At 36.2% G+C, this 25086-nt stretch overlaps 1 protein-coding gene across 5 annotated transcripts in view; it reads right to left on the bottom strand.

Annotated features, from left to right (window-relative positions):
- LOC5572637 overlaps window positions 1-24669 on the bottom strand; it is a 348615-nt gene extending 323946 nt beyond the window's left edge. The window contains exons 1-2 of one of the 5 annotated variants that reach the window (XM_021843388.1): window positions 24601-24669; window positions 20038-20747 (exon numbers count right to left, since the gene is read on the bottom strand). The gene's annotated coding sequence lies outside the window, so the exon portion shown is untranslated. Of the gene's footprint in view, window positions 1-20037; window positions 20832-24600 lie in introns of all 5 variants that reach the window. The other 4 variants (XM_021843390.1, XM_021843386.1, XM_021843389.1 and 1 more) reach the window with 4 other exon arrangements.
- Window positions 24670-25086: the final 417 nt, after the last annotated feature.

Genomic DNA, 25086 nt, shown 5'->3' with positions numbered 1-25086 from the left:
ATAAATGCGTTATATATTTAAGGTACAGTGGGGGAAGTGTATCAGTGGGGTAAGTGGATCATTTGTCAATATAAAGCCTAAATACTTGGATATGTTGAATGTTTTCGCTCCATTGCTTCGTTTTAGGTTATATTCTTACGCCCACACTAATACTATTGCAAAACTGGTACTACACGTACACTAACACAAGCAAACTTGTTAGCTGCAAAAAGTAATTAATTTGAAAATTGTTTTCCATCAATCAAAAATCCATTGTATCTCTGTCTAAAATCAAATTCTATTATTTTTTTCGACACATGCTGAGCATTTCAGTTCTAATTGAATGAATCACAATGAAAAATATGTCATTTTTATGAATAAATACAAATATATTGGACATGGTACACTTACCCCTACTTTTTAGTGGGGTGGGGTAAGTGGATCAAGAATAATTATCATTTATTGGCAGACTGCTTAGTAGAATTTTAATAAGCTCGAATACCTGCAAATGCTGTTTTCCTTTATTTTGTTCCATTCCCAGCTTGAATTTGTTAAATTGACCACCTAAAAGTTTTTTTTTAACCTTTCTGGTATAAAAAAATATAAAAAGAATAATAATTTCAAAATTCACACGAAACTTTTCGTGGTTTATCTAAGCTGAGTTGTAAAAGAGCAAAATTTACTAATTTTCCAATCGAAAGCATAGTCTCGTACATGATTTGACCATATAAATTGTTTTAGACAGATGATACACATATATTCATAAATAAAACAGAAGGATTTCAGTTTGTTATTCAAAAGTAAATGTAACTAATATTTTTAAACCAAGAGTGCTTTTCGAAAATATTGTTAGGAATAATCCTACAATACTTCTGTATAACTTATGCGTATAAATGGATGAATTTTCTCCAAATTTTTCTAGTTACAATGTTTTTTTTTGTTCTAATTAGTATGAACTAATATATTCATACTTTTTATTATATTTCGATTAAATAAAGATACTTTTTAATTTAAAGTAATAAAATGTAACATTACTAGCACTAATAACAAGTGCGAGGGTAATATCATTCTTATTAAACATAATCATACTACATTTGTTTCGAGAACAGATTTTTTTTAATAGTGATCCACTTACCCCACCATGGTGCGGCAAGTGGATCATTTGGCGCAAATTTTCAAGTCTCTCATTCTCAATACATAACAATCAGAAAAATCAAAATAAATGACGATTTGAAGTATAATAGTCCCTTACTTGCTATCTACAGAAAAAACGTTTGAGTTAAACTATTCATGTTAGCTGTACATAACAATGAAGTTAACTATTGATTTTTCTGTATCCACTTACCCCACGGTACCTTATATATATTAAGGACCATGGTTTCCAACAAGTTTTAGAACATAGTAAGGTGAAAAGACCCCAAAAACGAAGTAATAAGGCATGCCCTATTGAAATCAAAGTCAATTGAGAACCCCTCCTGAACCTAACAAATTCGGTAGGCAGCTGTTGCCCACTCTCCACGGTTAGCTGGGAACTTAGTACATGCAGCTGTCCTCTCCCATTAGGTCCATAATCCCCTCGCGTTAGCTCTTAATCATGCAATTTATAATGTGGCTATTTCGAAGTGTACCAAGTGTGAGAGTGTTCGCCAGAAGGATTAACGCTAAGCACTTTCCGGCTCGACAATGACCTCTGTGTGTCTCCAGGTCGGTAAACCGCGCTCACTTGGCACGACATTTGCAAAGTGATATTAATAAATCATGTGCAATGTTGTGATGCAGCGTTCGCCGGAGAGATGTTTCAGCCAGGGTTCGAACAACTGGTCAACGTCTTACGAGATGGTTTGGTCGGGTGGACGTACGGTGACAGTGATGGTTACCGCAAAGGCAATTAATTGCTAAGTGCACGATAAATACTTCGCACGATTTTAGTTCAATAACTATCCGTGGACCTACGCTAAGGCTGACAAACAGAAGTTTTATTGTCTACATTATTTAAAATTTAATATAATCATGCCATACATTTTCGAAAGCTCTTAGCAGAACCACATAAAGAGAATCATATGAAAATTGAGGATTTTGTTCCTTTTTATCTCCCGCATACTTGAAAGCCAAACATCGCTCGTGCAACAATTCTTAAAGCAATCACATTTGGAGGGTTTTATCTTTCGAGTGCTCATGGGGCTGGGCAAAGCATTTAGCGTGATGGGCGAAATGCAGAGACGCGTGATTGGGTGGTGGCCAATCGACAACAGAAAGTGCAAGTTGAAAATCAAAGGCCGTTTCTTCAATATCAGCATAATTAACGGGCACAGTAGGCCGTCCCTTATTTTTCGAAAATGCGAAAGGTTATAAGTTCGTCATTATAAAGTGCTCGTTTTGGTAAGAAAAAAATCAGGCATAATTTTGAAATCTGTACGTGGACGCTAAGTGGTCTCCCAACGACCCTAAAGGTATCAGGTGTAGATGACCCCGTGCGCCAAATCGAGCCACTACTAACGAATTGATTATCAGCATAAAATTTTAAGTAAAATAATAATTTATACAGTGGATACCTTCAACATACGCTGACATAAAATTCATAACTACAGAGGGATCGTTCAAATATTACGTTACGCAACAGGGAGAGGGGCAGGGGGTCTTCCGTAGGCTTACAGTCCATGCAAAAATTTTAAATTTTTCATACAAAAGCTGTTATGTGGGGAAGGGAGGGGATCTTAGATTGGCAAATGTTGCGTTCGTAATGTTTGAATCATCCCAAAGAAAACAAACTTCTATGCTGATTATTAACACGCGCAGGACAATTTGTTACTGGTGGCTTTTCGTACTCATGCTGTGTGCACCAGAGCAGCGAGCTCGATTTTGCCCACGGGGTCACGGGGCCGTTGGGGGACCACTTAGCGTCCAAGTACGTACTTCAAAATATTACCTGATTTTTTTCTTACCAAAACGAGCACTTTAGAATGACGAACTTATAACATTCTGCTTTTCAAAAAATAAGGGACGGTCTAGTGCACAGCCCTCACCTAGCAAGTGACGATGACGATAAGCACGCTTTCTACGCGCAGCTGGAACGTGAATGTCAAAATCGTTATCGGAGATCTATAGATTTTACCGTGATGCATCAATACCCGGACGCTTAAGTAAGTGCAAATCTTCGAACTCAATTTTGAACATGTTTTCTTTGAATCAAGTTGAAGTCCAATTATCACACAGACAAATATACATTATATCTAGCTAATAATGGTAAACTTTACGTTAAAAATTACAATTATAGCGTGTATATCACTAATACAATGAGGTAAGTCTTGTCCTTAAATCCGGACACTAGAAGCATGCTTTGTATTTAAATCCGGACACTTTCGAATCAAAATCCGGACAGCCGCTTTGTAACGTGAAAAATTCGTGGAAAGTTTATGAAGGTATAGCTTTAATCGATAAATACCTCAGTTATACGAATTTTAAGCTTCAACTTACACTAATGAGTACAGAATAAACATATTTAGGTTTTGATTGCCTCTATTAACGCTGAAGATATCCGAGTCGTTGCTGTGAGTTTGAGCTATTTCACTGATGATTTAAATAAATCGGTTTGAGGCAAACAAAAGGGTATCTGTTCACTTATAACACTTTTTCCTATAATTATGTAGCGATATTGTATTAATTTTCTCCAAATCCAATCCCGAACAATTAAACATACGGATTTAAAATGATGTCCGGATTTAAAGCCACTTGCCTGTGATTCCGGACAGCCTTTGTTCACAACTTTAGATGTTAATTTACACTATATCTTCAATCCGCTTGGTAGCCAAATCCTTGGATAATCGTTGCTTATCGTTTTTATGTTGAAACAATAATTAAATAATATGACTTCAGCACTATCCCGTTGATTGAATATTGTGATGCGTTCGTCAACGTTTTACTAATTGAACTAGCGCTGCCAAAGGAATGACATCTAACAGGGGGTACATATTTTGTTTTTATTTTTATTAATTATCTGGCAATGGTAACTAGATTACAAATGATAGGAAAATGAACAGCGTTTTCAACAGTGTAAATTATATGTAAACCCAACAAATTGAAATTCAATTATATTTCTATTTGACGAATATTACCAGAGTGTCCGGATATTGATCCCGTCCGGATTTTGATTCACCACGGTATAAGAAAGTTTAGAGCTCACCAGCTTACGAACGGAAACGGCTTTAGAATGATTGATTTCGCCGCCTCCAAAAACATGGCCATACGTAGTACCTACTTCCAGCACAGCCTCCCGTATCGGTACACCTGGAGATCAACCCAACAGACTGGAACGCAAATCGACCACGTTTTGATTGATGGAAGACACTTCTCGGAAATTATCGACTTCAGAACCTATCGCGGCGCAAACATCGATTCAGACCATTACCTAGTGATGATTTAAGTGCGCCAACGACTCTCCGTTGTGAACAACATGCGGTACCGACGCCCGCCACGGTACAATCTGAAACGACTCAAGCTACCCGAAGTCGCAACTGATTATGCGCAAAGCCTTGAAGCAGCGTTGCCGGAAGAGGGAGAGCTCACCGAAGCCCCTCTTGAGGACTGCTGGAGTAGTCTCAAAGCAGTCATTAACAACGCAGCGGAAGGTGCCATTGGGTTTGTGGAAGGAAATCGTTGAAACGGTTGGTTCAACGAGAAGTGTCAGCTGTATCGTTGTCAAGAAACACGAAAGTTCTACAAGAAACTCAATGCATCCCGTAAAGGCTATGTGCCGCGAGTCGAAATGTAATCAGTGCCCGAGCAGGTGGAAAAAGCTGACCAAGATCATATTTTGTTGTTCTAAAATAATTACTGACGATCATAATCAGCTATTGGTTTGTTGGAGATAAGAGATAAAAGATCAAAAATAATATCAAAAATTAATATGGAGAAGTATTAAACAATATCTTATTGAGATATTAAAAGATCAAAACAATATCTGGCAGTTTATTGATTGACCAACAAATCAACATCAAAATATGATCTGACAGATGGCTAAGAATAAAAATAATTAAAAGCCGGCAACCAGGATCAAACCCTATACTAACCAATCGGCTATGCCTATCAGTTGAAAGATCAAGGAAATAAGAGCATCATTTTCTTCGCTTTCTGACACTACCTTTTGCTCTCAGAGATTGTTCTGACGTCACATTGTTCGGTTCCGCCATTTTGCTGTTGCATGTGTTTTTTTCATGTCAAAGAACTGATTTTGATCTTGTTTACATATTTTCAGCTGTTGAGCTATAGCGCTGAGATTTATAAAATTTTCGAACATCTCTTCAATATCAAATTGAGATATGCGATCATAATTTGTTCGTTTCGAGATGTCATTTTGATTTTTCCGTCTGTCCGGGTATGGCGGTTGAGGGAGACGTACTATCTCCCACAATAGGTGAAGTTAAGGATGCTATCAAACAGCTCAAGAAAAACAAAGCAGCTGGAAAGGATGGTGTTGGGGCAAAACTTATTAAAATGGGCCCGGACAGGTTGGCCACTTGCCTGCACCGATTGATAGCCAGGATCTGGGATACAGAACTGCTACCGGAGGAGTGGAAGGAGGGATTAATAAACCCAATATACAAAACGAGTACCGTAACATTGATCAGCGGGGTAAAATTGATCGGAATGACCCTTTTCGTAAAAAGCTCGAATCAACAATTGTTCATGAAATATTTTCAATGCATGAATGGCGATTCTCTTTCTTCTAATCATGAGCTAATAAACAATAAGGTTTTTGCGAAAATAGAGTTGTGTTCATGCGTAAATTTTTCAACTTTTGTAAACAATGATTTTCATGATTATGGATGACACCATATAAGAATCATGTCTCACATGAGTTCTGTAAACGATATGAGCAAGAGAAATGCGGTTGTTACTAAAAATGACATCGCCGGAAACAACTCCGTTGTCAAAATTTTCATAAATATATTCAATAAAACATAATTCACAAATTATTATAAAGCGTGAAGAATTTACTTAGGAAATTGCATACATTTAGGCGTATTCCACAATTCAAGGTGTTTTTAATTTTAAAATAACTCAAAAAGTAAATGACTTATAAGAGTTTGACCTTCATATTCGGCTTCAGGGACCATGATTTTAGTAAGTAATGATATTTTCAATATTACCAAACGATGTTCTCATGGTGTGATCAATGTTACCCCATATCAGGTAAATCAAAAACTCACTTAAAACATTTTTTTAAACATGCTTTAAACTTTCAGAAAACAAAATACAGTACATAAACACGAACAATGGGTGGCAGTAAAATAAATAAAATTAAAAATATAAAATTTGCAACACATGCATTTTCAAATCAAATGTTTAAGAAATATTCAAAAAAATGATCAATGTTACCCCGGATTACGGTAACAAGTTAGAATGTGAGAACTATCGAGCGATTACCATTCTTAACACAGCCTAGCAGATTTGTGGGAAGTTATCAAGCCGGTTTTGTGGACGGGCGATCGGCGACAGACCAAATCTTTATGTTGCGGCAGATCCTCAAAAAGTGTCGTGAATATCAAGTCCCTAGGCACCACCTACTCATCGATTTCGAAGCGGCCTATGATACAATCGATCGCGAAGAGCTATGGAAGATGGATGGATGAGAATGGTTTTCCCGGGAATCTGACTAGACTGATCAAAGCAACGATCGATAGTGTACAGTGCTGTGTGAAGATATCAGTTGCATTATCGGACCCGTTTGAAACATGCAAAGGACTTCGAGAAGGCGATAATCTCTTCTGCCTCCTGTTTAATATTGCGCTAGAAGGTGTTATGAAATGGGCGGGACTCAACATGCGGGGCACGATCATCAATAAATCCAGCCAGTTCATCTGCTTTGTTGACGACGTGGACATTGTCAGAAGAACGTTCCAGGTGGTTTCTGAACAGTATACCAGGCTAAAACGTGAAGCAGATCGGGTTGAATTGAAGGTAAATACGTCGAAGACGAAATATCTGCTGGCTGGAGGAACCTAGCGCAATAGAGCTTGCATTGGCAGACGCGTGATGATCGACGGGGATGAGTTCGAGGTGGTGGACGAATTTGTCTACTTCGGATCATTGATAACGTCGGATAACAACTGCAGCAGAGAAATTCAAAGACGTATCATTGCCGGAAGTCGTGCTTACTACGGACTCCACAAGACCTTGCGGTCTGGTAAACTTCACTTCCGTACTAAGTGTACCATGTACAAGACGCTAATAAGACCGGTAGTCCTCTACGGGCATGAGACGTGCACAATGCTCGAAGAGGACCTGCAAGCGCTAGGAGTTTTTGAGCGACGTGTGCTTAGGACGATCTTCGGCGGAGTATGTGAGAACGGCGTATGAAGGAGAAGAACGAACCACGAACTTGCGCAACTCTACGGTGAAACCAGTATCCAGAAAGTCGCCAAAGATGGAAGGGTACGATGAGCGAGACACGTGAGAATGCCGGACAACAATCCCGCAAAAATGGTATTCATCTCAAATCCGGCCGGTACAAGACGAAGGGGAGCGCAATGAGCTAGGTGGTTTGACCAAGTGGAGCAGGATCTTGAAAGTGTGGGGCGATCGAGAAATTGGAGGAAAGCAGCCATGGACCGAGTTAGTTGGCGTAACATTGTGGCGCAGGTCATGTCTTGAAGGAGGTAGAGCCAGCGAAAGTAAAGTAAAGTAAGTAAATCTTGCATCATTCGAAAATATAAATTTTAAGCTATCATTAGACGAAAATCCACCAAGGGATCCTTAACATTATTTTTCATTATTGCTTCTTTAAGTACATTTCAAACGGCATCATAGTAAAAGGGAGTTTTATTTCTCCCAAGCTCGATGATAGCTTATATTTCAAACGAAAGTTGTCAGAATGATGTTTTACTAGGGTACATGTTGTATAAGACAAAACTGTCCTATTTGATCTTGTGGATTTAATGAGCCATTGGACACTTATTTGTATATCGATATCGAAGTATTTCGATTCTAGCGTACAACTGCTTCATTTCGTGGTTAGAATACATTTCTTTTTTGCTTCTTCTTTCTGGAGTTGATCTCCTATCCCAGCTTAGAGTTCTTTGGACATTTATTTATCGATTGAAACTGGGATCGAATCCCATCCCCGACATAGTCACCTATGACGTAAAAAGTTATAGTGACGACTTCCTTCGGAAGGGAAGTAAAGCCGTTGGTCCCGAGATGAACTAGCCCAGGGCTAAAAATCTCGTTAATAAAGTCAAATCAATCAATCAATTATCGACTGAAAGTTTTCTTCAAGAATCGTTCATTAAGTAATGGACGTAGTTTATAAAAAATTAAGTTACTTTTCCTTCAATTAAAATTCACGATCAAATGGTTGATTGGTGCTTCCACACAAAATAAGAATGCGCTAACGGTTGATTGGCAAGGATCACTCTCAATTTAAAGCTGAACAGCAGGCTCTGTCCCAGAAGAGGTGTAAAGCCAAACAGAAGAAGAGAATTTACATTACTTAAAACCATGAAAAGAAACAGTGCACGGATCAATAAAATTCTACAGTACAAATAAATTTCCAACAGTCGAGTCTCCAGCATAGCTTATCGAATAAGTGTCCTATGGCTCATTAAGTACTCTAAATCATATAGGACAGTTTTGTTTTTTTACAAAATGAGACCTAACATACCTTTAATTTATGAACTTTTATATGCTATCAAAGCATTCATCGAGCTTGAGTGAAGTAAAACTGTCTCTAACAATGATTACATTTAAAAGTAATGTACTCTTAGGAACACAAATTTAAAATTAAAAAAATGTTCGGGATCCATAGGTGGATTTTCTTGGGGAATACGTCAAATGGAAGCCAAAATTTCTATATTTTCGTTTGATGAAGGATTTTGCAATGCCTATTTTTTGTGATAAATCTTTCCCGTATACACGTCGTGAAATCCCAAGGAGCATCCATTAATGCCTTGTGCGATAGGCCTGTTCAAATTTGAAAAAATGCCTGTAAATCTTCCGATCAAGCAGTATTCTGAATTCTCATGCTAAGAACAACGTCTGGTCAAATTTTCAGCTCATTTGATAAAGATTGCGTTAAAGTTAAAAATGTGTTTTTAGGCTTATATCAAGGTTTGAAAAATCATAACTAGCATGTGAGAAATCAAAACCACTTGCTTTTACCACTATTTGAAAGCTAATTTCATTCTGTTAAAGTTTGTCAAAGACGCTAATAAGATTAAATAGAGTTTTAACATAGTTTGATCCTGATTTGTTCGCCATAGTACCCAGAGATCACAGTTTTCTCAATATATGGTAAAGAAAACACACATTGACATTATTTCTTCAAACCCTAGTCAAAAAGAATCAAACATAATAAATCTATGAATTTATTGACCATAAACTTCTTACATGTTACTTGAGGCAATTAGTTACAAAAAATGCCCAAAGATCGAACACAGCATCGCAACCTGATGAAAGTTAAATTGTGCGTGACACATGTACCGACGAATGAATGAATTGAACAAGTTAGCATTGCTTTTTCTTTCCAATGAACCTATGCACGGGTTCACTATTTGACGTTTTAGCAGTGCCGTGTTATTTATGGGACCATGGCAACCAGTGAATTCGGCACCGCTCAAACATCAAATTAGTGAACTCGTGCATTCTTCCATTGATGATTGTTTTGATCGCATTTCACTGACCATTTAGAACGATTTGGAAACAATCATCATCATCGACTGAGAAAAGGCAGTGCTAACCTGAGGGGTGCGGTCTCAAACATTTTGGTCATTCAATTTGAACACAAATTTTTCTACCAGTGCTAACCAGTGTTTGGTTATCTCGCAGGAAACCATTTTCAAGATGCACACTTGAAATACTTCACACAAAGCTTCTGCCATTTGATGCAGGTAATAAATCCAATAAATCAGCTGAATCAGATAGTTTCTTACCGTACGTTAGTTAAAAATATATTTTACAAAAGATCTGAAAAACTTACGCAACAAAAAGACAAAGTAAACGTTTTTTCAACAGTTGATAGTTTTTGTGTCACATAAAATGTATACCAGTTTTGACGAAGTAATGGCTACACATTCCTAGGCATACTCGGATCATTTTGATGAAAATTTTAGCTTGACAGCAGCCTGGTTACTTGTTAAGGTGATTATAAAACAAAGCCAAACTTTGAATTTTCAAGTGCACAAGACTGGAGAATCTGACAGCAGTTCGAGATGAAAACCAATCAATTTGCTTGCTTGCTGGTGATGACCAATTGGATAGATTTTCAACGCGGAGCGCTGTTTGATTCTCAAGTCTTGTGCTCTTGAAAATTTGAGGTGTGGCTTCGTTCTATAATCACCTTAATATCCAGTTCACACCCCCTAGCTAGATACCATTTTCAAGGTACACACTCAAGTTGATTCATACTAAGCTTCTGCAATTTGATGAAGATAATAAGTTCTATGATTCAACTGAAATAGATAGTTTGTGACCGCATGTTAGTATAAATACATTTCACCAAAATTCTGAAAATATTACGCATCAATATGACCAAGTAAAACGTTTTTTCAAAAGTTTTTTGTTTCTGTGTCACAAAAACTAAAAATACGTGACGAAATAATGACCGCAAACTTCTATACATGCTCGGACCATTCTGATGAAAATTTAAGCTTGACAGCAGCCTGGTTGCTTGTTGATATCCAGCTCGCATCCCCTAGGTGCTAACGTGTTCATTTTTTATGTTCTTTGATGCTCATGGTGGTGCTTTTGGCTTACTCACAGTGGATTTACAAATGTGCTTCATAACTACCAATTTTTTACAATTTATTTTCGTAAGATAAATGGTAACCTTAAAAAACCTCGAAACACAAACCTTGACCAAACTATGTTAAAACTTGTTCCAATCATAAAATCGTGTTCAACAAAAGTTCGTAGAATTGGATAAACTGCTTTCTTTGTTTTGGTGTTTCTTTCGGTAGTTATGATTTTTTAAAGCTTGAAATTAGCCCAAAACACATAATTGATTTGAAGCACACCTAAATTTACTCCAAATTGACGAAAATTTTTACCAGAAGTTCATTTCGACATGTAAAATCAAAGTATTGGTTGACTGGGGTGTTTCCGGACATTTTTGAGAATATGAATAGATCTATTGTGAAAGTGTACTTGTTTTTGCAATAACAGGAAAACATGCTAAACTGTTTTAATTTTGATTAGGGGCACTTCCATAATTCACTTTGGCATAGGGGGTTTTTCTCGACCGAGTTGTCTGAAAGTTTGCAATAAAAAGCATTTCAATACGACACGTATTGTGGCCAAGTATGAGCTTAGTAGCTTTCAAAAAAACACACTGCCGATGTGAATCGAAAGTGCCAAGAATATCATAAACACAAATCATGCCATATTAATTTAACATGTATGATTTACGGCTTCGGCATCATTCGACTATTATCACTACACTTTTTTATATTAAACTTTGGGAGGGATTATTAGAGTATGTTTAGAACTACAAATGAACTTTAACACTTCACTTTTTGCAAAAAACTATTATCGGCAACCAAATTACACAGTATGTTTCTATCTAGGGTTTCAATGCTAGTAATGGACCCCTTAGTAGCTGAAATTCATTCTAGACGCTTTTCTGCAATGATATCTCAGACGCATATACGTTCTGTGGAGTCTAACAACAAATTCAATGTTTTTACTTCATAATACGTCTATGAAACATACAAAATCATTCGTTTTTTTCCAGCGAAATATGCATTTGAAAAACTGTTGTCCGAATGCCTATTATGGACTCTCCCGGGGTCCATAATAGGATTGTTTACAAATTTGACGTTGCGTATTATGGACCCTCCATTTGATTCCCATGTAATCCGGCTCGCTGCCGGAGAGCCTATTATGGACCCACCTGAAAATGCGTATTATGGACCCTCTTGTGTGGTTTCATTTACAAAACTGTTCAAATATTTGTATTTATGCGTCTCAAACCAAATATTTTGCCTGAAACTGCTGACTAACAATGTAATCGAAGTTCCCCCGGTGGATTTTCATATGAATAAAGTTGCTTAGAGTGTTAATTTTATGTTTTCTGTAGGGGGTCCATAATACGCAAAGGGTCCATAACCGGCATCGACTCCCTAAATACACCAGTGAAAACATTCAGATGTTTTTTTGTTCCACCAGAAAAATCATGAGAGAAGAGAAGCCGAAGAGAATGTGGCTGCGACAATAGCCACACTGATAAGAGATGTTCGAAGCGTTGTAAGAACGTTTCCAAAAAACTTTTAACAAGTCTGACGGTGTGAATCGATGGAGGATTGAGCAGCGCAAAGGTTAACAGACAAACACGTGATTTGTTTGCTGTTGTCCAAGATAATTAAAAAAGAAGCGCAGTATCGGCTAAGACTGTTGAGAATACGTAAATTCCCTTATCACCTGTTTCAGTTTGAAGAGCATTGCACAGAAATGCAAAAATTTGTAAATTTTCATAGAAGGTTTCCAGGTCAATAATGTGAAAGGACCCGTGAAATATTAAGCTAAGATGCAGATTCTGATCTGGTTGAGACGTAACACCAGAAACAAAAGGAAGGATTTGAGTTGATGTCAATTTGATTCCTGATCCTGATTTGACTACGATAGAAGAGGTCGGAATGTCAGAAAATATTCAGAAGTACTTAATACTGTTTTGACTCAAATTGCGAACAGACTTATATCCTGAACACTCTGTTTTTGTATGGCGAATCGGTTGAAATGCTTTACTGAAATATGTCATAAAATTACCAGGAAATGGCAGTTATTTGCTATTCGATTTAAACATATTCAAATCTATTTTCAGATTTTGGGAGCAGTGGTGATTCTCTACTTCAAGGTCAGAGAAGCTAGCTCAGATCAATTGATTTGTGAAATTATTCACTTGAATACGATTTATTCGTGCTGTTCGGAACTTGAATCAAGGTGTTCGGAATATGAGACAGAATGAACACAATGTTCGGTATTTGAATCGATATGTTGTTTCATACTTTTACGTAAAAACAATACTAAACAAGTTTCATTAAACAATTTTATCAGCAAACCCAACAACTAACTGTTAGACTTTGTGAAGAAATTAAAATATTCCCAAATATCAGTTAATTTATGCCTATCAGAGGCATTTGAAGTGACGGTTGGCCTTAAGTGTTCGGAATAAGGTAACGTATACAACTTGGACATGTATATAATTTGGACTGGCTAGTCGCTCTATGCTCATTTTCATTGAGATGGTGAGGAATATATGTAGAAACATCATGTATTGCATAACTAATACACTATGCTACTTATTAATGATGACCATTTTCATAACAATTACAAATTGGCTTCAAAAATATCAAAATTGTAATTTATATCAACAGAACATCTGCGAAACCTACAAATGCAAGAGGATGTGCATTTCAAGAACATACATCAAATCCAATAATAACGCTCAGAATTGGCATTCATAAAAGTTTACAAGTGGGAATATGATTAAATATGTCTAATATTTAAGCTAAGTTCATCTAAAATCTTAACATGAATATATAAGGCATAAATCAGGTGATGTCCAAAATAGATTATGGTTTTTGTTCAGTTGATATAATTTCGCCATCTGATGAAACACACTGGAATGTCGCATGCATGCATACTTGCAGTCGTTTTTTACTGAAAAAATAAATATATGGCCCCTTAATAGAGGTATGCAACGCCATGAAAATTAGCTACCTAATGAGATAAAGTAGATTTGTGTTAAGCTACTAATGCAGAGTCCCTGCCATGAAAAAGCTGAACTCATTAAAGATAAATATACATATTATTGTTTAATTATCATGTACCTTCAAGATTTCCGGCGTAGAGTTAGTTCTGGATCGACATTTAGTGGAATCCAAGAGAAATATATGGCTTTTTTAAAGGATCTTCAACGAAATCGAAATTTTGTGTGACAAAACTTTAAGAAAAACATCTTGAAAACTTTCATAGAATTATGTTAAAATCTCCTCGATATATTCTTGGAAAAGTCAGAAAAATCTTGGTACAATTGAAAGGAAAATTATTGGTGAATTCTCTTGACAAATTCCTGAAATTCTAAAAAATCTTTCTTGTTTTTTTTTTGCAATCCAACGAGGCCCGTAACGCGGGTAGATCACCTTTTCGAGGTGCGTTACGGGGTAAGATCTACCATATTGTACTCTTGTTGTATCTGTTCTTGTGAATACTTATAAGTTAGGGTCGGAAGAGTATAAGAGAGTAACAAGGCACTAAAACCCACCTATTTGTCCTAGATAATGAGGAGGTCGAAGTGAAAAAATGGCTCAATCAGCATCTGAGGTTGGTTTCAACTCATGAGACAATTTCTTAACGAGTTCAAGAGTTTATCTTTCGATATCTAGGAGGGAAACGATTCCGAATCAGTGGAGTAGCAGACCTCTTAACTTCTAAAATAAGCTTTTTGTTTCAAGGAATCTAAATGTTCCATGGGATGAAACCTGTTCACAGTTTCAAAATACGACTTTGAACCTTATAAGTAGAAGCAATAATTTGATACGCTAGAGTACCGATGCATGGTCAAAATCAGTATCATTCAACCAGCTTAGTGGCCGAACCTGATTAAGGGGCGCGCTTTTGAGATTTTAATGGTAACAAACTGTTTTCTCCAAAAGGTATAAATAGCGGTATCTTTTTCTAAAGAGGCTCTATGCAAAATGGTTAAGAATGATATTTGTATAAAAAACGACTACTTCATTATTTCTCAATAGTAATGAAGAAGAACGACATGCACTAAACAAAGGACACGGGTATACCACAAAAGATCAAAGGAAACTAGTCGCAGTGGAACAGAACAAGAAACGAACAGAAACAGAAAAAAATGAGGCAATCAAGATTAAATACTTGACGCAATAGTTGATTTTATTATATGAGGTATTTGCAGCGATACTTCATAGAAATATGAAGTAATAATATATATTCGGAACTCTGTCGAAGTTCCTTAATTTCTTGGTAGATTTTCTAGTGAAACTCTTAGTAATGCTCTTAAAGGAACCGTAATTTCGGGTGAAATTGATCACTTTTCACGGTTTTTCTTTTCTGATTTCTACAATGTTGACAATGCCAAACAACTGAATGCAGGAAAACAAGTATGAAGGTGAGCCTCATTGACTCAAGTACCGAAATTTTCTAACAAATGTTATTTTAGTGCTAAAATATATGTCTAAAATAAAAAATCGCGAGATCTCATTTCGGGGTGAAATTGATCACTTATCAATGCCATTATTGTTAGTTTTCAAAACAACTTTACATAATAAATTTAAGCTCCCTGAATCCGAATATGCTTGCCAAATTCTTAACAATACAATATTTATAGAAATAATGAATATTTAAATTTCAAGAATAACGCAGAAAACGCCTAAATGTATGCAATTTCCTAAGGAATTTCCTGATACATAACAGAAATTCAATTATTTCAACCAAATCAACGAATTTGTACGAGTTTTGGTTATGAAATCTAGTTTGGGGATATATCCTAAGTATCCTTACAAACTTTCAGGATTATACCATGTCCAAATCTTTGTCTAGAACTAGAAGTTTATTGATGTGTTGACAAACATCAATAAACTTCTAGTTCTAGACAAAGATACACTACACTACACCGTACAGGATTTTGAAATTTTACATTATTTTCACAGAAATAAACATTTTTGAACGCAAAAAACTTCACAACACACAATTTGGACATACTTACGACAAACAATGTTCATTCACTGCGGGTTACATTGATATTTGTGCTCCATTAGGAAGAAATAATATCGAGTGACACAATGATCAATTTCACCCTACTGATCAATTTCACCCGAATTTACGGAACTCGTGTAAGGGGTCAGGCATAAATTAGGTCACGCTCCGAGGGGGGGGTCAAGCCAAGCGTGACAAGCCTTACAAAAATTTCGGAAGACTCATACAAAAAACGTGACAAAGGGGGGAGGGGGGGAGGTGGTCAAAAAAGTTGAAATTTAGCGTGACATAATTTGTATACCATCCCTAAGCATATTAAGAGGAATTCTGGGAAAAAAAATGTGGTGGAATCACTGAGAAGATCTGGACTAGTATTATCAGGTTGATGGTTTATTACAGAATGATCCCTAAGTCTGACATTTATCCTATCTCTAAAGTCCTTGACTATGTTAAGTCTGTGGCTGTGATGTCTGAGATGTTTAGTTATCTACTTTACTTAATTACTATAACTAGTTACTGCATGTACCACTTGAAGAACTGCTTCCTGTAATGCCTGAAGAAAGCCAAAGACGAATCCATGAAGGACCCCCATGAAAAATTAAAGGACGAATCCAAAAGTATTGCCAATGATCTGAGGGATCATTGCAAACTAATAAGATAGTTACCAGTAGGAAATACTAAGAGAAATCTCAAAAGGTATATTTTAAAAATCAAAAAAAAAAAAATGTGGATAAATTCCTGGATATGTTTGTAAAGGAATAGTTGAGAAAACTTCTGAAGGCATTTCTTGACGTACCTCTTGTGGACAAAAAAACTGAGGAGGTCTCATTAGAGAAATTCTTGGTTTACCATTTTAATTTTGTTTTAGAATTTTTCTCGTAGGAATTCTTGAAGAATCCTTGAACAAACTCTGGATTGGGTTTATAAAAGCAGAGAAGTCCTCTGCACTTTCATAACAAAACACAAAGAAAGGATTAGTTGTGGTAAACGATGAAGATATAATTTTAAATGAATACGTGAGCATACACGCGAATGATCGATAATAATACTGCGGTTGCTAAGCAAACCGGACGCTACTAACGCACTCTTATTTTTATTCTTTTCTTTTTTCACCCGAACAATACGAATTGGGCACACTTGATCCGGATTCCGTCGCTCACACACAAAGGAGCATGCAACAGATTCAACGAATCAAACACAACTCGATTAAACTAGTTTTTTTTTACTTTGGTAAATTCATAGTTATAATAACAGAAATTTGCACTTGACTAAACATGATAATGTTAAAGTTTGTTCTTTGAAGAACAAATCAATAACTCGTAGTTATTTCTTTGTTATTAAATCAACTAAAATTTATGTTATCGTGTTATTTCAGGAGCAGCTTGTTGTTATTATAACTTAATTCAACCAAGTTTCAACAACTTAAGTTATAATATATAAAAAGATACCTAGCAATTTACATCTACTTAGGTACAAGGGTAAAATGTTTTTTTGTAAAAAGTAATTCTTTTAGGAATCACTATAAACATGCTCTATATGGAAGCGCTTGAAGAAATTTCCTAGAGTTATTGGTTGGTAATGTAGGCACTGAAAGAAAACCAGTAAAAGTTTTCTGTTATAATTCCTGAAAGAATACCTAAACCAATTCTTGAGAGTGTTTTGGTGATTGTTCAACGAAAATTTGGAGGAAGCTCTGGATATATTTAATAACAAATTGTTGATAAAATCTTTGACAAAAGCCCAACAAAAATACCAGGAGAAATATATTGATAAGATGTTAAACGTCAGTCAGGGTAATATTTTAAAAAAATATTGGAACGAATTCTTGAATGATTAAAAAAGAACCGTCGAGAAATCATCAAAATACTTCGTATCACAATTTATCAGAAGAAGTACCAGAAGGAAACGTTATATTTACCTCTTGCAGACACGCAGTATTTTTCCTGCTGGTCATCTTGAAGTTATCACAAAAGGATTAATTTTGAGATGAATAGTTGATAATCAATCAAAATCCGTGCTTTTGAATATATCTCAAGGGTTGAAATCAACATTAAGATCTGCTTGGGTCAGATCGTATAAAACTGGGTAAATCGTTGGAAATTATAATTTATGAAGACAACATTCATGAATCTAGGACCGTAATTTAGACTCAACATCTTCAATCTGAGTCTTCTTCTAGGTCGCAAATAGTAATAAGGAGACTTGGGGCCATATCATGCCTATCAGGTCGATTGAACAACAACTTGTTTCAATTCAAATAACACTAAACTATTTTTGTAAAGGTCCTCAAAATGCGGGGGCCTAAGGCTATGGTCACACCGGGGCCCTGGAACCACTTTAAATCTAGTCCACCTGAACAACCAAAAATAAGGGATAATCAAGGGGCCCCATATCATCGTGCCATGTGCATTTCGATTGGGACTTAGAATTATCAGTTTCTTACAAGCTATTTAATTCTTTTTAATTTGGTGATAAATCCTTATCGCGATTTTGAGGCCCTAAGGAGTTCGGGGCCCGGTGCGGACCGCACCCACCGCACACCCCATAGCTACGCTACTGCCACAAATACATTAATCGACATTGTATTGAAATGAGCCTAAGATAACATATATCAAGGGTGGCAACGAAGGAAATGGAGATACGTATTTTTGGCACAATTTTAGAATTGGATTTACGCCACTCATATTCGTGATATTTAAATCAATGTAGCATAAAGTATTGTTATACGAGTGAAAAGATTTTTCACGTTATAATAGGAATTATTTGGATAGGAAATAATATTTTTGAAAAGATCACATTTTGTGGGTATGAAACATGAATATTGGAGAGGATAACAAAAAGCATTTACAATTTATTAATGGACAAAAATGTGTTTTGTCTTCAGACATTTGCTTCTCTTAATTGTCGAACGTACCCTAATTTTTATGTCTGAAACCTTTTCTGCAACTGGTCTACTGCTCGAATCACATAGTTTTTGTTTACGATTGACAATGACAGTTCGATGTATTTCATACTATATGTACCACTTGAGGTACAAGTTTTCATCTCCCTTTTAATAAATATGAGTTTTGCTAAGTGATGTAAGTAGGATTTCAAGTTCTACTATTACTGGGCTGTCAAGTAAAAGGTGACGAAATCTCTAAAGTTCATCACATAGTGTCGAGCAGATTGTGCGTAAAGCGTTTGAAAAAAAAAATATTTAAATTTATGAATGTCATACTAATTATCATAACTTTTCTATTCGTTTTTTGTCTATTTATTGTCTGAATCAACATGCTATTCAGAGTCACAATGGTGGTGAAACTTATTTTAAATAATTTGACCTCACACATCAATTCACATAGTTCGAATTTTTGCCAATAAAAATAAAACTAAACATGAACTTAAGTGCAGTCAACTATAGTTGTGGAAAAACTCAACTAATTAACTGAAATTATGATAGGTTAGTTGTGGGTCTCACAGTATCCAAAGAAGTGAAACTTTTCATTTGCTGTATTGTTTTGAAAATATGTTTTTTTCTTGTTAGAATAAAAATTAAGCATCTTTATGTTATTGTCCGTAACATAAACAGTCAACTCTCCTTTACTCGATATTCGATATCTTGATATCGAGTTAGAGAACCATAGTAAACATGGTTTTCATAGCTATCTCGATGGTCGCTTGAATCGCATTTGCACTGGTTTTGTGTTCTGTAACTCGAGATCTCCCTAAATCGATGGTCACTTCAATATTGAGTTACGGAGAGTTGACTGTAGTGTTGTTTTATAAAAATAGAAGCCCATCGACATGCGCTTCATACAAAATACTCAACTTTGGCATGCTTAAGATTTGTCTCCTTGTAAGCAATCTGCACTAATTTTTTCTCCATTGAACTGCAAATATGATCAATTTTGTAATCAGAAAACTTATTTTTTTTCACATACCCAACCAAAAAGCGAGATACCCGAGGTACCAAGTAAAATTGTTCAAAATAATAGCAGTTTTTGTTCTCCATTTTTTTTATTATTTTTGTTTTAAGTGTACGTTCGTTAATAATGTCCAGGTCATTCAAATAGTAAGTTATACAAAGTTTAAGAAGTCAATCGCAAGTAAAAATTAAAAATTTTAAAACTGCTATTATTTTGAACATTTTTTCCTAGTGTCTCACTTTGAGGTATGGTCTAAGAAGCATTTGAAGTTTTGAGCTTATAGAATTGAACATATTTGTAGTTCTGTGGCGAAAGTTTCAGCTAGATTGTTTGAAAAGGAACATAATCAGAACATGCCAAAATTGAGCATTTTGTGTGGAAATCGCCATGCACGGCCTTTTTTTAGAACAGCCCTCTAGAATATGCTATCAAATACCTTTTAAAATCTCGGCGTCAGCAGATTCAGCTTAAGTTTATTTCAGCGTTGTTGTATCACTGCACTGTCAATCAGTTGGAATTTATATTCTATGGCGTTTGACAAAGCAGCAACCACTTGTTTTGAGATGTATTATGTTATTTGATTTACACTATCATTCACTAGGCAAGTTATCTTTGATCAATTTAAGATTTATTTATGATATTTTGATCCAGATGAAAGAATCATGCTCCCGTTTTCGTGTCTGTTCTGTATCGTTTCAACACTTGCCCCTCATTAGATTGTTTGTTTAGCGACTTTTCCAAAACACTTTCACTTCACTCTAATGCTGGCTCAAATCTCATGTTTTTTTTCACTCGGAGCACAATTACAACTTCTCAATGCGAACGTGAATCATCAATTTCGGGTTTTCCTTTCGCACACCCACTGGGCGTTAAAAATTCTTCGCGCTCCCGACGGGTTCACAGTTGATAGGTAAAGCACATCAACACACTCACTTCGTGAAAGACCGCGCTCCAAGAGGCGGTCCCTAAATCTTTCACCGAGCAGGACAACTTGAACGCACGTGAGAACAGTTTCTTGCTTTTCTGTTTGGATTTTGCTGTCTCGATTCGTTACTCTAATTAAACGATTTACAGCTCTGACGAACTCTGCCCGTCGTAAATCAATCACGTGCGCTTACACAAAAACCGTCTGGAAATACTTGTAACCTTTTGATCGAAGAAAAATTCTTCACTTCTTACGCCAATGGGGCACACACCCAAGGGAAACTCGACACTTGTCCTGGACTTGGACTTCGTTACAATATGACAAAAAACAGAACTCGTGACCAGAGCCGTAGCGTGGCCTCATGGCGCCCTTGGCGAACCATCATTTGGGCGCCCCTTTAAAGCTCAGTTTTTTTTTTTTTCATTATACTGCATTATATTATAATTTTTTAAGTAGTTTCTCTTTGGTAATTTTAAGTTTCATGCTTAATGTTCTTTTAAGTTTCATGCTTAATGTTCTGAATAAAGTTTCAATTACCAGAATTTAGGTTTGAACCGATTTAAAAACCATCAGAAGCGCAAGTTGGGATCAATGGATGTAAGTGACCAAAACTTGCTTTCCAAGAAATCAGTTTTAAAGTTTTTCAGCAATATTTTGCTTTGTACAAATTGTATGAGATCTGTAAAAAACAAGTCAATCTTCTACGATTTATGATATATTTTGAGATGGAAATACCACTCAAAATTACTGTTGGAAAGCTTAAAAAAAGTACAATATTTCACTACACCTAACATAAAATCTATCAAAATGTAACTTTCACTTACATTGGACTCCTCAATTGTAATTCAATGTTACTTATTTTATATATGTATATATCAAATAAATGTTGGATTTCCTTACTTTTTGACGTACAGTTGTGTTCAGAATAATAGTAGTGAAAGCCGATTTTCATACAAAATGCTCAAATTTGGCATGCTGTAATTTTGTTTCCATATGAGCAATCAGCATGAAATTTTGGCAGTGAACTACAAATATACTCAATTTCGTCATCACAAAATTTTCACACTATCGGCTAAAAAGTTAAGAACCAAGTGAAATCGTTCAAAATAATATTTGTTTTTTTTTTGTAAATTTTTGTTCAGCAAAAAATTTGTAAAAAGGATGGCTTGTTTACACGTTTATAGTTTGGGTGAAAATGGTTGAAACGATGAGTAAAGAAAAATTCAAAAACTCAAAATACAGCAGATATTCAAATTATTAAAACTACTATTATTTTGAGCGATTTCACCTGGTACTTAACTTTTTAGCCGGTAGTGTGAAAAATTTCAAATATTGTGATAATGAAATTGAGTATATTTGTAGTTCACTGCCAAAATTTCATGCCGATTGCTCATACGGAAACAAAGTTACAGCATGCCAAAGTTGAGCATTTTGTATGAAAATCGGCTTTCACTACTATTATTGAACACAACTGTATGTACCCCCGCTAATTTGAACGATACCTCATGCAACCATCGGGCTTTATTTTCAATTTGAACTTTTAATCACCTTACGAACAGTAGAAAAATGTGTTTCTGATTACTTTTTAGCCTAGTTTGTTTCGATTCTGAGTTTTATTTCATAACGTTACATTATGTTTCACATCGTTCCACGAGCTGAATGACGTTTGAACCATTTTTAATGTGTGCAGACTAGCGGGGTTCAAATGAAAAAGTGTTCAAATTAAAAGTGGTCAAACCACTTGCCCTGTACCTGTTCTCTACAATTCAAGAAATTGATTACCGCAGTGATCCAACATTATTTTTAATTTACATTTATTTTTAGATACATTTAAAAAAAAGTACCAGACAAATGAGCATGAGCATGAGCCTGATTGACCGCCCGCAGATGCTACTCCGTTATTGCAAGAACAGCTGTACTTACACAGAGAACCAACAGACGCTACTCGGGATCAGTAGCATCCTCAATGTGTAAGTACTGGTGCTCTCATTATTATAATAAACAATAACGGCGCCGGCTGCGTCCGAATGCAGGTCAATTTGGGGATAGGAGGGAAATATTGACGTGTTACTTGCTTTATGGAAGCCGAGGAGTCCTCTGCACTTCCACAAGTAAACACTGGGAGTTTTTATATGGAGGAGGGATTCGTTTTGGTAAACGATAAACGAATTGAACGCCAAATAAGTGTTCGTCACTCGCCCTCATAGGACCAAGCGACAAGATCAAAGGATCAAACACTACTAACGCGTTCCGCGACCCGCGATACTATTCCACAGTGCCACGCGAGCGACGCGCAACACGATTAATTCTGCCCTCATGACCCGCTTCCGAAGAAGCAAGCGTCAAGGTCGAAGGGTCAAACAGAACTCCATTTAAAAAAAGTACCAGACAAATCTGTTAGAAACAAACAAAAACTGAAACTTAGATCCAAAACCAAATTAGTCAAGATATTAAAATGAATTCGAATTCCATCTAATTGGGTCCTAAAATGTTTAATGAATTCTTGTTTTTATTTAATGACACGAAAGAGCATGTTACTGCAACTATTTTAGAAATTTTTCCCTCTCAAATAACAGCTACATCATATTTAAACTTTAATTTAAAAATTGGGTCCATAAATGAACCTTGACACTTTTGATCATGTTTGACGTTCGCTTAATCGACAAAAATACCACAAGGCTTTTAGTTTTAACACTGGGGTTGTTCCTATCTGACATTTCGGAAGGGACACGGAAAGTAAAATACACCCAAAATTTGTGTTTAAGCCAAAGAGTGTGACAAAATCTAAAAACATGTTTTTTGGACTTGAACTAAAGAAAAACATTAAAAAATTGAGTAAACATGTGTGAACATGTGCCTAAAATTCAGCGTTTGGCATTAAAATTGGGACAGGCCTTTAGGACCTTATTGTACAAATAAATAAGGAGAAGTCCTTACTCTACATGTATTGAAGCAAATAAATAAATAAATAAATAAAACAATAGGGCGAATGTACTGCCCACTACAGACAAGCCCAAAAGTCATTAAGATTGAAAGTCAAAGGATTATACTCTAATTTAAAATCAGAAACTTTGAAATTTTCAAATTTTTCGATGTGATTCAATATATAGGCACCATTCATCGCTATCTATAGTTATTCTTGAATGTTCAATAGTTATCAATTGAGTCGTACTATGTGGGAGTTCCCTTGGATCTTGGACCCCCGTAAATACCGCCCTGCTTAGGAGGACTGTCTGATAGCTCGGAGGTTATATTGTATTTTCTAAAACATTTCCTGTTTATATGACCAGAGATGAATCTGCAGAACCTACTGGGAGCTATCAATCTTTTTTAAATTTTGTGTAGTGCCTTTTCTTAAAAAAAAAAGCTAGACAATTGTTTAGATTTTTAAATAAATGCCATCAATACAATGAATAAGCCATATTTTGGTAATTAAAAAATGTGAGAACAACTGCTGATAGTTTTAAAGAATATGTCAACTATTCCTTTCAAAAAATAATTTTTTAATTAATATATACTCTAAGCTGATCCACCTAAACTTTGAACTGCTGATGCTTTATCTTTGTGATTTCTAAATAATGATGAAGTATTCTACAAATCATTGCAAGTATTGAATAGTTTTTAATTATGCATGGTGATAAGTCTGAGATTTCTCACTGGAGATTTAAATTACCGAACTAATTTTTCAGTATCTTTCAAGATATTGTGTTGCAAACAATTCAGTGATGAATCGAGAAAATTTCCAACCCAAAATGTTTCTCGATCGGCGGGTTTTGAACCTACGACCCTCGTTATACTCTTGCTGAATAGTTGCGCATTTACTGCTTTGACTATCTAGAGCCCACAATTATGATTATTATATTTAGGTTTTTTTCAGGAGCACCATTTTTATATATGTATCTTCTAAAATTTTACCAAGCATGTCACGCATTTTGGCGCCCCCTGAAGGCTGGCGCCCTTGGCGGGTGCCAACCTGGCCAACCGCACGCTACGGCACTGCTCGTGACACACGCGCTCCACCCGGAAGAACGACTCTCACTTGGAAAACTTCACAATACAGTGGACTAAACAAACCTAGCTTGGAAAGAATCCCGAATTGACGCTGCTTGGCGAATCCACGTCCAACATGAACGGCGCGAAAAATACGACTGATTCGTGAAAAGCGCGTTTCCTTTCGAGTCGGATGAAAAACAGGTGGAAAATCAGCCGCCCTGCGAATGATTACAGCTGTAGACCGACGGCGGCCAATTTTCAGGATTCGCTCACCCGATACACCATCAACTCTCACTCTCTACACTCTCGAAAGGGAAAATGATCCGAATCCGAACCGATGAGGCATCAAGCCGGCAAGAGAGCTCTTGATGTTTTCCTTTTTGTTGCAAACAAATTTTCCCCTATTGTTGTAAAGAGGATCGTGCCGAAATGTGCCACGTTGGAGGCAGTGAACAAAAGCCCGGGGGGTGGGATTGGGGAAGGCGGTTTGTTTATGCGCTAAAAAGGATGCGCAGATGTGGAGGAGATACCAACCAGCAGGAAACGTGCGATAATAGGGAGGGTAAG

This window comes from Aedes aegypti, chromosome 2, assembly GCF_002204515.2.
Source record: "Aedes aegypti strain LVP_AGWG chromosome 2, AaegL5.0 Primary Assembly, whole genome shotgun sequence".
NCBI classification, from domain to species: Eukaryota; Metazoa; Arthropoda; class Insecta; order Diptera; family Culicidae; genus Aedes; species Aedes aegypti.
The sequence above is the reverse complement of the archived record's forward strand: the minus strand, read 5'-3'. Positions and strand labels throughout refer to the sequence as shown.